Below are 10776 nucleotides of genomic sequence, written 5' to 3' on the forward strand. Positions count from 1 at the left end.
CGCAGATGCCGTAGATAAATGGTTAAATCTGCTAGAGGGTTATTTTTCTGTTCATGAATTTTCAAGTCGGGAAAAGATTGTTTTTGCTCTTCTCAAAGTAGCCCCCCACGTCAAGGACTGGTGGGAAACCTACTGCGAGCAGAAGGATGAAAGTACTGGCTCACTATTTTCAGCCGCACCCACCTGGGATTCATTCCGGGATGCCATCAAGGAGCAGTACTACCTTGTTGGAAGCTATGAGGATGAATACATAAAGTGGACCACGCTGCGGCAGGGAAGGGACCAAGACGTGCCGGAGTTCACCAATCTTTTCCATACCCTTCGCCCAAAGTTGGGTATCAAGGATTCGGAGCAACATTTGATACTCAAATACCGTGGCTGCCTGCACAAGTACATCCAGGAAGAAATACAATTCCTAAACATCCCCTCGCTCGGCGCAGCATACCGATATGCCGTCAAGGTCGAGCAGAAGTTTAAACAAAAGAAGCGAGACTTTGGATCTGCGAATCCAAAGCAGGGGAAAGGTGCCCCTAAACCACAGAACAAAGGACAAAGCCAAGGCGGGACGACCCAAGACAACCAGCCGAAGCTGCAAGCAAAGAACAGCGTCGTGAAGCCGAGAAAGGACACTGGAAAATGGTGCGAGTTCCATAAGAGCTCCACTCACAACACAAGTGAGTGTCGGGCCAAGCAGTAACTGGTGGCTGAGCTAAAGGTTTCAGAATCAGATGCATGTTCCGACTCTGAGTCAGAACCCGATAAGGGGTATGAAAAAGGGAAGTAGATCATTGATGCGGATCCCAGTGCCACTGTTGCTATCGCAAAGATCCAGAAAAATGAACCTGAAGATCCAAAGGAGGAGGAGCGTCTCTTCCACTCCCAGATGTGGGTAAAGGGCTCCCCGATACAGTTCATTGTTGATAGCGGGAGTCAAAAGAACCTCATTTCGGCAGAGGTCGTGAAGCGGTTGGGCTTACCGACCACAGCACATCCACAACCATACACCATTGGGTGGCTTCACCAAGGACGAGATCTTCGCGTGAGCCAGCAGTGTCGCCTTCCATACAACATCAAGCGCTTCACGGATGAGGTATTGTGTGACATTGCTCCCCTTGAAGTTTGTGATGTATTACTAGGACAACCATACTTGTGGAAGCGACATGCTGTGTATGAATCAAGGCCCCGTGCTGTTATTATTACATTGGGAAATAAGTTGTTCAGGATACCAGAGGTAGCACCACCTACCGCCATCTCTTTGATTACTGCAAAACAATGCAGTAAGATCATTTCCAAAACCAGGAAATTTGTTTTCCTGATGATACGCCCTCAAGGAAAGAAGAAGAGAGTGGCCACGACCTCCAGACGGGGTCCCTCTGCACGACAGCTACAGATGGACAAGATTGTGGAGGAGTACGAGGACATCTTCACCTCCCCGGCAGGGGTTCCTCTGCACTGTCAAGTCAAGCACTCCATTGATCTGACCCCAGGTGCGCCGCTACCCAATGGACCAATTTATTGGCGCTCCGTTCTGGAGAACAATGAAATCAAGAGGCAGATTCAGGAGCTCCTGCAGAAAGGTCACATCCGTCCGAGTTCATCGCCCTGTGGGAGCCCGATTGTGTTGGTACAGAAGAAGGATGGGACGTGGAGACTCTGTATTGACTATCGGGCGCTGAACAAGATCACTGTCCGTAATAGGTACCTGATCTCGCGGATTGATGACCTCCTAGACCAACTAAAGGGGGCGAAATATTTCAGCAAGATCGATCTGAAGTCAGGATATCACCAGGTACCAATCGAACCCTCTGATGTGTGGAAGACTGCCTTCAAATCCAAGGAGGGCCTCTTCGAATGGTTGGTTATGCCTTTCGGATTGACGAATGCTCCTGCAACCTTTATGAGGCTAATGGATGACATCTTGTGGCCATTCACCAACTCCTTTGTAGTAGTATACTTGGATGGCATTCTGATCTTCAGCCAGAGTTGGGAAGAGCACCTCCACCACATCCGACAGGTTCTCCAAACACTGCGGCAACACAAGCTATGTGCCAATTTGGAGAAATGCACTTTTGGCATGACCCAGGTTCAGTATCTGGGATACATCATTGATGAACAGGGGGTGCATGTCGATCCAGCCAAGATCCAAGTCATTTGGGATTGGCCCTCTCCAACCACTCTAACAGAGCTCCGCAGCTTTCTAGGTCTTGCCAACTTCTACCGCAGGTTTGTGTTGGGGTTTTCTCATATTTCTTGGCCCTTGAGTCAAGTCACCAAGGGAGGGGCGAGAGCAAAATTCTTTTGGTCTAAATCTCAACAGAAGGCATTCATGGAGTTGAAGGATCACCTCTGCACGGCACCAGTGCTCGCGTTACCAGATTTACAACAACCATTTGAGGTCGAGACAGACGCCTCTGACTATGCTATTGGGGCAGTCCTTACTCAACATGGACATCCAGTGGCATATCACAGTGAAACACTTTCAGACACAGTCCGGAAGTACCCCACTTATGGTAAAGAGATGTATTCCATTGTACAGGCCTGCCGACAATGGAAGCATTACATTTTGGGGAAGGAAACGGTCATCCACACAGACCACCGACCCCTGCAGTTCATATAGACCCAAGGGAAATTGCAGAATGATCGCCATCAGAAGTGGTCTACATACCTGCAACAGTTCCACTTGAATATCAAGTATAAGAAGGGCAGCACGAATAATGTTGCCAATTGCCTCAGTCGACCACCGATCATGGCGTTAACCACCGTGCTCAACTCTTGTGGGCACGAGACTTCTGATTGGCCACTTCTCTACAAAAACGACCCAGAATTCGGCCACACATACCAGACACTCTTGGAGGGTTGGCATGTTGTAGATTTTCACCTCCAGGATGCCCTATTATGCCACCTCGGTCACCTTTGTGTTCCTTCAAGCGAGCGTGCCAAGATGATTTGGGAAGCACACTACAGTCAGGCTGCTGGGCATTTCGGGGTCGAGAAAACAGTGGCAGTACTGCAAAATTATTTCTATTGGCCGAATCTTCGACAGGATGTTGGGAAGTACATCAGATCATGTACTGCCTGTGCCATTGCCAAACCGACCATTAAGAAGCACGGCCTCTATACCCCGTTGCCTACCCCTAGTCGACCTTGGGAATCCATCTCCATGGATTACATGTCAGGCCTTCCTTCCACTAAGCATGGAAATGACTATGTTTTTGTGGTCGTCGACAGGTTCTCGAAGATGGCCAGTATGGTGGCCTGCAAGAAGAATATCACAGCAGAAGCCACTGCTAAACTCTTCTTTGAACGAGTGTGGGTGCACTTTGGGATCCCACAGTCTATCATCTCAGATCGGGACAGTCGGTTTCTCAGCACATTTTGGTCCAGTCTCTGGTCAATGCTGGACACCAAACTCACGAAGTCCACAACCTTCCATCCTCAAACTGATGGCCAGACAGAGGTTGTCAATAGGATGATTGTGCACATTCTGCGTATGTATAACTCAAAGCATCCACGCACATGGGACGAGAGCCTCCCCTATGTTCAGCACAGCTACAACCGAGCTCTTCACAACTCCACTGGCCATAGCCCTTTTCAGGTGGGTTTGGGATTCCAGCCACTATGCCCCATTGATGTGGCCATGCCACTTGCAGCTACTCACATAAATTCAGCTCATGTCCAGTCCGCAACAGATAAGGCCACCAACTTCATTGAGCGCATCCAACATATTCGCCAGCAGGTCCATGACATTCTTGAGAAATCAAATGCCAAGTACAAGCAGCGACATGATCAACATCGGGTGCCACACAAGTTTCAGGTGGGCGACAAAGTCTGGTTGCATTTGCAAAAGGAACGCCTTACTAGAGCCTATCGGAAATTGAGACCACTCCGATATGGTCCTTACACCATTACTAAGGCTATGGGAGACAATGCATTTGAGCTCAGCATTCCCCCATTCCTTGGCCTGCACCCAGTGTTCAATGTGGACTGCCTTCGGCCATACTTCCCACCATTGCTAGACACATCCGACATTGCAGAACAGCTCAAACCCACAGAATTAAATCCAGATTGCATGGAACTAGCTGAAACTGATCGGATCATGGACACACAGATCAAGAACACTCGCCAACAGAATATCCAACTATATCGAGTTGTCAAAGCAGGCCAACTCCTTCAGCAGGGAAAGTGGCTCACCAGGGAACAAGTTCAGCAAAAGTTTCCTCATCTCATGGAGGAGCTCAACGCAATGGGGACCATTGCTTCCTAAGGGGGGAGGAATGATCCAGGTGGATATTGGTGGCCACCTGCCAAGTCCACCTGGACCCCCACCATAGTCTTTCTCAGCATTTTTAGTTTCCTTAACTGTAGCACAACTTACTATTTTTAGCAGTTTTTCGGGTCCTGAACTTCCGGAGCCGTTTTGAGGCCCTAAACGACGTTTTTTGGGGAATCTGAGGGCAACATGGATCCATGGAATGGACCGATGTTTCCCATTCCAACAATGGTAGTGCTCGGATAGATCTTTCTAATGAGCTATTGTATGCATCAAACGAAGATCATATGCCAAAGTTACGACCCCGGGAAGTTGATGTACCAATTTACCCCAAACGGGGCCCACAGTTTGGGGTTTCATCTCCTAGGGTTAGGTTTTGGAATGTTAAGGGTTTTCCATTGTTTCTCAACAATAAATAGGCCTTCGAGCCTCATTGTAACACAGTTCAGAGGCATGTATCGATCACATCTCTTCTCAGAGATAAGCTACCATCGCCCTAGCTGGTTTATTTCCATTTCTGGTTGTAAGCATATTTCAGTATTTTCCATTAATGAAATGAAGTATTATTTCTGCTGCATCTTTGTGTATATGGTTATCTCTGTAATTTGTTGCATTCCTGTTTAAATCTGGATCATTATTTTAGACAGAACATCATTTGGAAATTTCAGACGTGCACTCAGATTTTGATTGGAAGGGACGAGTTTGCGGGAGGTGCGGGGAAAATTCATGTTTCCCCTCAGTTGTTGAGAGTGCTCCATAACAGAGGGATTTTCTTTTGGGCCAACACCATCCGGAAATGGGAAGGGGCCATTCCCATATGGAAAATCTCGAATGAACTACATCTCTGTGGATACATGAAGGCACAGTGGGAATTCGTTTTATCCTCTTTGCATGGCCATGGGATTTTCTGAACAGCGGATAAAGACCTACTCATTTGGGGGGTATGGATGGCTCCACAGATTTGAAGGTAAAACATGTTTATTTACAGCTTCTAAGTACCAAGAGCGATATATCTGGAGAAATATTCCCTCCCACATTTTGGAAATCAGGATGCCCTACCAAGATAATAATTTTTGCTTGGTTGGTTTTTAACAATAGGAACCTTACGTGGGAAAACTTACAGAAACTCAATTGGCACGGGCCTGCCATATGTCTGTTGTGCAGAGAAAGCTCTGAAAATAATTTTCATCTATTCCTCAACTCTCAACAGGTGAATCTTGTGGTTTTCTATGGTTTCTCCCTCTGTTATTTCCCATCCATTTCTGAAGCATTCAAAAAATGGAGCACCATGAAGAGAGAATGGACAACCATACCCTTATTGGCTATTTGGGGATATGGAAATGAAGAAATGGCAAAATCTTCAGCTCAAAGGTGGAAACATGCTCTTCTGTAACTGCTTTTATAATAGCTCTATACAGTGCCCTCGATATATCCAGGAAGAACAGCAATGGTAATGGAAGGAATTATGAGTCAACAATCTACAGGTATGAGAGTGGGAGAAGAACCATTAAAATGATTGTTTCGGCAACACCATGTGCATATTTCGACGGTGCAGCTCAACAAGGAACTTGTGCATGTGGTGTTTACATCAGAACATCAAATACACAAGCTATAGAAATCTATTGGAATGCTGGTCTAGAGACAAACAACAGAGATGAAGCAGTGGCATTAGCTAGTCTTCTCTCCTTCAGCAATTTTCTTGATATTCCAAACCTACAAATCTATGGAGATTCCAAGGTAATTACGCCAACCATGTTTTGTCAAAGCAACACATAAAAAACATTCATCTTGCTGGATGGTTGGACAGGATTGCAGCATTATGGAACAACATGAGGGACTATTCTATTTCTCATATTGAGAGGAAAAAAAACAAAAAGGATGATGCGATGATGCTTTATCTAAAATGGGTCTAACCTCGCCCCAAGGTTTATGGAGAATGCAGATAAAGGTGGACAACAATATCTACCACATCCAGGATTTTCATTTTCAGGGCATATAGCATTAAAGAATGGTAGAAAATTTTGGTTTTTTTATAATTGTCTTATCCATACATGATAGTTCTAGCAGTGTAGGTACTTCTTCCTTATTTGCAACATACATTGCAGATTCTGAAAAAAAATTTCTTGATCCCTCTCACATCTGATATCCACTCAGTTTCTGGGTATGTATCCTAGAAAATTTTCATTATTTGGTTCAGTTTCAAAGTGGGATATGTTTTCAATCTACATTGCATATGTATATCAATCATGGATTATAATACAAATATATAGTTTTTTTTCGTGCTGAAAATAATACCAAAATTGTATCTTCACATTCACAAAAATATCTATTAATTAAATTATGCCTAAAATATTTCAATTATCCATTAATTAAATTATGACTAAATTATTTTAGTTTTACTTTTCATCTCAACATTTATTTATCTTAACCAAAAAGTAACATTTTCTATCTTTATTTTATATAACACTAGTATAGATTCATCTTAACCATGGATCAAATCTCATTATATGCAAGGGTCTTTTTAGAATGCAAACCTTGAAAAAAGATTTACAAGCCAAGAGATTTTCATCTCTATATAGACCATTAATTTATTATTAATAATATTTTATATTAAAAAATGAACGAGTTACACATTTTCCTCTTATTAAGAAATAACTAAATTATTTGACCTTTAATTACTTTTTCCTTCCTCACATTAAAATATTTGACTAAGCTACACACACATATATAGAGAGAGAGAGAAGGATATTTACATGAGAAATACAAGTGTTGTTTTTTTCTTCATACTTTATCTATGTGAAAATATATAAAATTATATTATTCACAATATATATGGAAATATTTTATTTATTACTTGAAGAGTGAAAGTGAAATATCAAAGAATCAAGTGAGCACACTAAGAATGTCATTAGTAATGTTTTATAATGATTTTAATTAAAACTAACCAAATATGTATAATTATTTATGTTTTTATTATAGTTGACAATATTTTTCATTTAAAGTATTTTTTAAGAGACATGTGACTCCAAGTTCAACACGCACTAAATTACACTTTCTCCTCATACTGGATTGTAGAATGAGCTTCTCGGCTCATTAAAAATATCTAACAAAATTTAACACCCCATTGTTGAATTAATTATTAGATAGATAAATACTTTTATCTGTTATAACTTAGTAGATTTTGGATGATTGCTAAACTGGTAGTAAAGAGGAAATTATTTAAAGACTATGTATGAGAATGATATAATGACTAAAAGGGTCACGGTTGTTAACCAAAAACAGTGAACAAAATAAAGAAGGAATTAAATAATATATTATTATTTCTTTATTAATTTCCAGGCAGTTAGAATCAGTTAGGGTTCTTGGTTTCCTCTCCTTCTTAGAGAGAAAAGGGACTCTCAATGGAAATATCTGAGGATGGCTAAGGGAGAAGCTGGAGGAATTGGAGCGAAGGACAAAGATCGATCACTCTAATGCCAAAAGCAGAACTCTACTTGTAGAGGTGTTCTTGAGATGAATAAGAAAGTTAGTGGAACCCTCCTCGACTGTACTAGGGGTCCTGAGGTTTAGATATCGGTTACCAAAAATTGGAAATTCCTTCCTTAACTGTCTGGAAGAAAGCCTCCGGGAGAGACATGGCATAATCGTCAGTCTCAAGGTTGCGTGGTGAGACCTTTTGGTATCTTCAGCACATATAAGTATCTCTATGAAAGAAGCAAAAGAAAAATATAATTTCCTAAGTGTTTACTTTTAATCCTGTAGGAAAGAAGAAAAAGAGAATATCATGTGTTTTTCTTAATTTCCATACATTATTGTAAACATTATAAACAATGATAAGAAAGAAAATTAATAGAAGGACTATGGAAACAAGCTAATTTGCTTTTTAAAGCACCAAGTGTAGAATGAAAATTATTTGTAATATTTAATGCGAGAGTATAGAATACATACTTCTTATAATACTAGATAATGTAGGTAAAATAACTATATGTGCCAGAGTACAAATAGTATAAGGAAAATCCAGTAACATTTTTTCCCCAGTCACCGCAGATTACCCCAGTTTAAGAAATATGGGATTGGTTACTTCCAAGAAAACTGTTAGTCACTTGTAAGGGTAAAGACCAAGCTTTGGGTGGTCGGTTTTAATTAGAAAAGAAAATACCCACATTTACCTACAAATTTGTCTACAATGACAAGTATTTTCTTACTGAAGTTAATGAGTAGAAAATTGGTAAGGAAGCCTTATACATTTATGTTTAATAAAAGGGCCAAGATCATTAGGTGGAATATGCAGAAAGTGTTACAAAGGAAACCCTTATCCAAGAAACGAAAATACCAACACATGGGAAATTAAAAAAAGAGAAGTAGAGAAGAACAAAGATTGCTAACCAACTCTAACTGTAAATTTTGGACTTGGAACGCATAATAAAATTACCAGGAAGGAATTCTCAGATATATTGATAAATTTTAAACCAGTCGAGTTCATAAAGATAATTTCCAAATATAAGAGAAACTTTGAGACATGTTCTACACCTGCTATTTAGGGAAAGCAAATAAAAACTGTCTCTTTTGTAATATGATACAAGGGTTTCGAAATACCCTTTTCTATGTTGTAGTGTTTTCAAAAAAAAATTAGAAACCCTTGATACAACTAAAAACAAAATTCACTGGAACCTAGTACATAAACTTAGCACACTTTTCTGTAAGAGATTTCCTGGAAAACAATGTCGAGAGGAATGGGAAAAAACCAAAAGAGCTCAAGAGTCGGGTGAAAGAACCTGAACTCAGAAACAAGATTTCAGCAACCCTCACGTGAGCTAGAATAGATGCCCAGTTGGGCCATAAGGGTATGCAAACCTTGAAAACAAAGAAATTATGCCATGACTATATAACCCATAGCAACCTTAAAATTATACTGTGCAACCTTTAAACTCCCCAAGGAACCTTTGAACATCATAAATACCTGAGAAAGGGAGGACCACATCGAATTTCAGACATAAGCCAAGACTGGGAATGTGGATTCACCCGACCTGTAGTAAAAGAAAAGGGAGAAATGAATAGAACAACAACAAATCTATTAACTTTAGGTACAATTGGAAAACTCATAATAACCCTTGAATAAATTATTGACTTAAAGCCACAGTCAGAAAACCCTTGCTTCTCCTTGTATGCAAGTATAAAGCACTGTAGCATTGAAATAAATGTAAGAAGATGGATCTTTGTCATTCAGAGGAGAACAATGCAGAATAGGAAAAATTTCTATCATATAGAATAGAATAAGGATAAAATCATTTAGTTTCTTTCGATAATAAGGAAAGGAGAAACCAAAATCAACGCAGAGTTGTACAAAAGCTTACCTCCTTGTAGCAGAAGTGTGAAATAGCTGAAGTTGGAGACAAATCGCCAAATTGCAGAGCGACTTCATAGGTGACGACATAATGGAATGAGGGTTTGGACGAAGGGTGGGGTATGTCAATTACCCTAATCGTAGAGGGATAGATCTGAACCATCCACTAAACCTTCATCTTGCGATGGAGAGCAAACCATTTGTCAGTCGAGTGCAACTAACGCTTGTTAGGGCTCGAGAAAGTTCCAAGATCATTTCTTAGCTCTTGTGTAGTCTAATGGTTTCACCAAGTACAAATTATTATAGTGTATTCATTTAACCATAATCACATACAAATTTATGTCAGATATCCTCATTCTATATGAAACCAAGTTCCAAGGTAAACAAATTAATCTGCTGGATTTTAAGGTTAGATAGTTGGAATTACAAAGTGGATGAGAATTAAACATAGCATGAATGTTTCATAATATATATATGGTGTTGATAATCACACATTCGACTATAATCATAAATAAATCCAAAAGTACCTTATACAATGTGAAATATTATAACTGTTATTGCACCTAGGTTGAAAAGTATCATGTACTGTTTAGATACTTGATCTTAGGTAAAAGTGAAATGATTTTTCTTATGGGTTGATGATTAGATAGGTTACAAGTGGTATTAGAGCTCAGTTCTCAATATTGTGGTCTGAATGGGAAATGATAGTTGTTGGGCAACGAATCTCCCCATATCATGTTTTTGGGGCCTAAAGCCCAAGTTGGTCAATGTAATGTAAAGACCCCGCAAAATGCGGGCGCGCAACGCGAAAGTCTAGGGTTGTCCACCATAAAATAATGTAAAATAATGTAGAATGAGTTGGCCTACCCATGGTCCGCAAACCATGGGATTGTATAAATAGAGCGAGGCTCTAAGTGGAAAGGAAGTCTTAGTCTTAGCTTTGAGAAGTATTATGGGATTTTGAATAAGGAATTCATTCTGAGTCTGTAAGTCCGAGTCTTGGGTCATAGTATAATCCGCAGTTGAGTGCGCAAAGGCCTACTATAATCCGCAGCTGTGTGTGAAAACCCCTGCAGCTAAGTGCACAGGGCGGAGTTGGGATTGTATTGGAATAGAAGATTAATAAAAGATAAGTTGATTCTGGAATACTATGTGTTGTTGT

The 10776-nt window shown here is 40.7% G+C and overlaps 1 long non-coding RNA gene across 1 annotated transcript; it reads right to left on the bottom strand.

The window, feature by feature from the left end:
* Positions 1-8695: 8695 nt before the first annotated feature.
* LOC149180882 (uncharacterized) lies at positions 8696-9882 on the bottom strand. The gene is made up of 2 exons (XR_016257495.1): positions 9625-9882; positions 8696-9297 (listed from the first exon to the last, which is right to left on the bottom strand). It is a non-coding gene; the product is annotated as an uncharacterized LOC149180882 (long non-coding RNA).
* Between the last annotated feature and the right edge of the window lie 894 nt (positions 9883-10776).

This window comes from Pinus tabuliformis, chromosome 3_2 (genome assembly GCF_031772625.1).
Source record: "Pinus tabuliformis cultivar Carrire ecotype Pingquan chromosome 3_2, CPIR1, whole genome shotgun sequence".
NCBI classification, from domain to species: Eukaryota; Viridiplantae; Streptophyta; class Pinopsida; order Pinales; family Pinaceae; genus Pinus; species Pinus tabuliformis.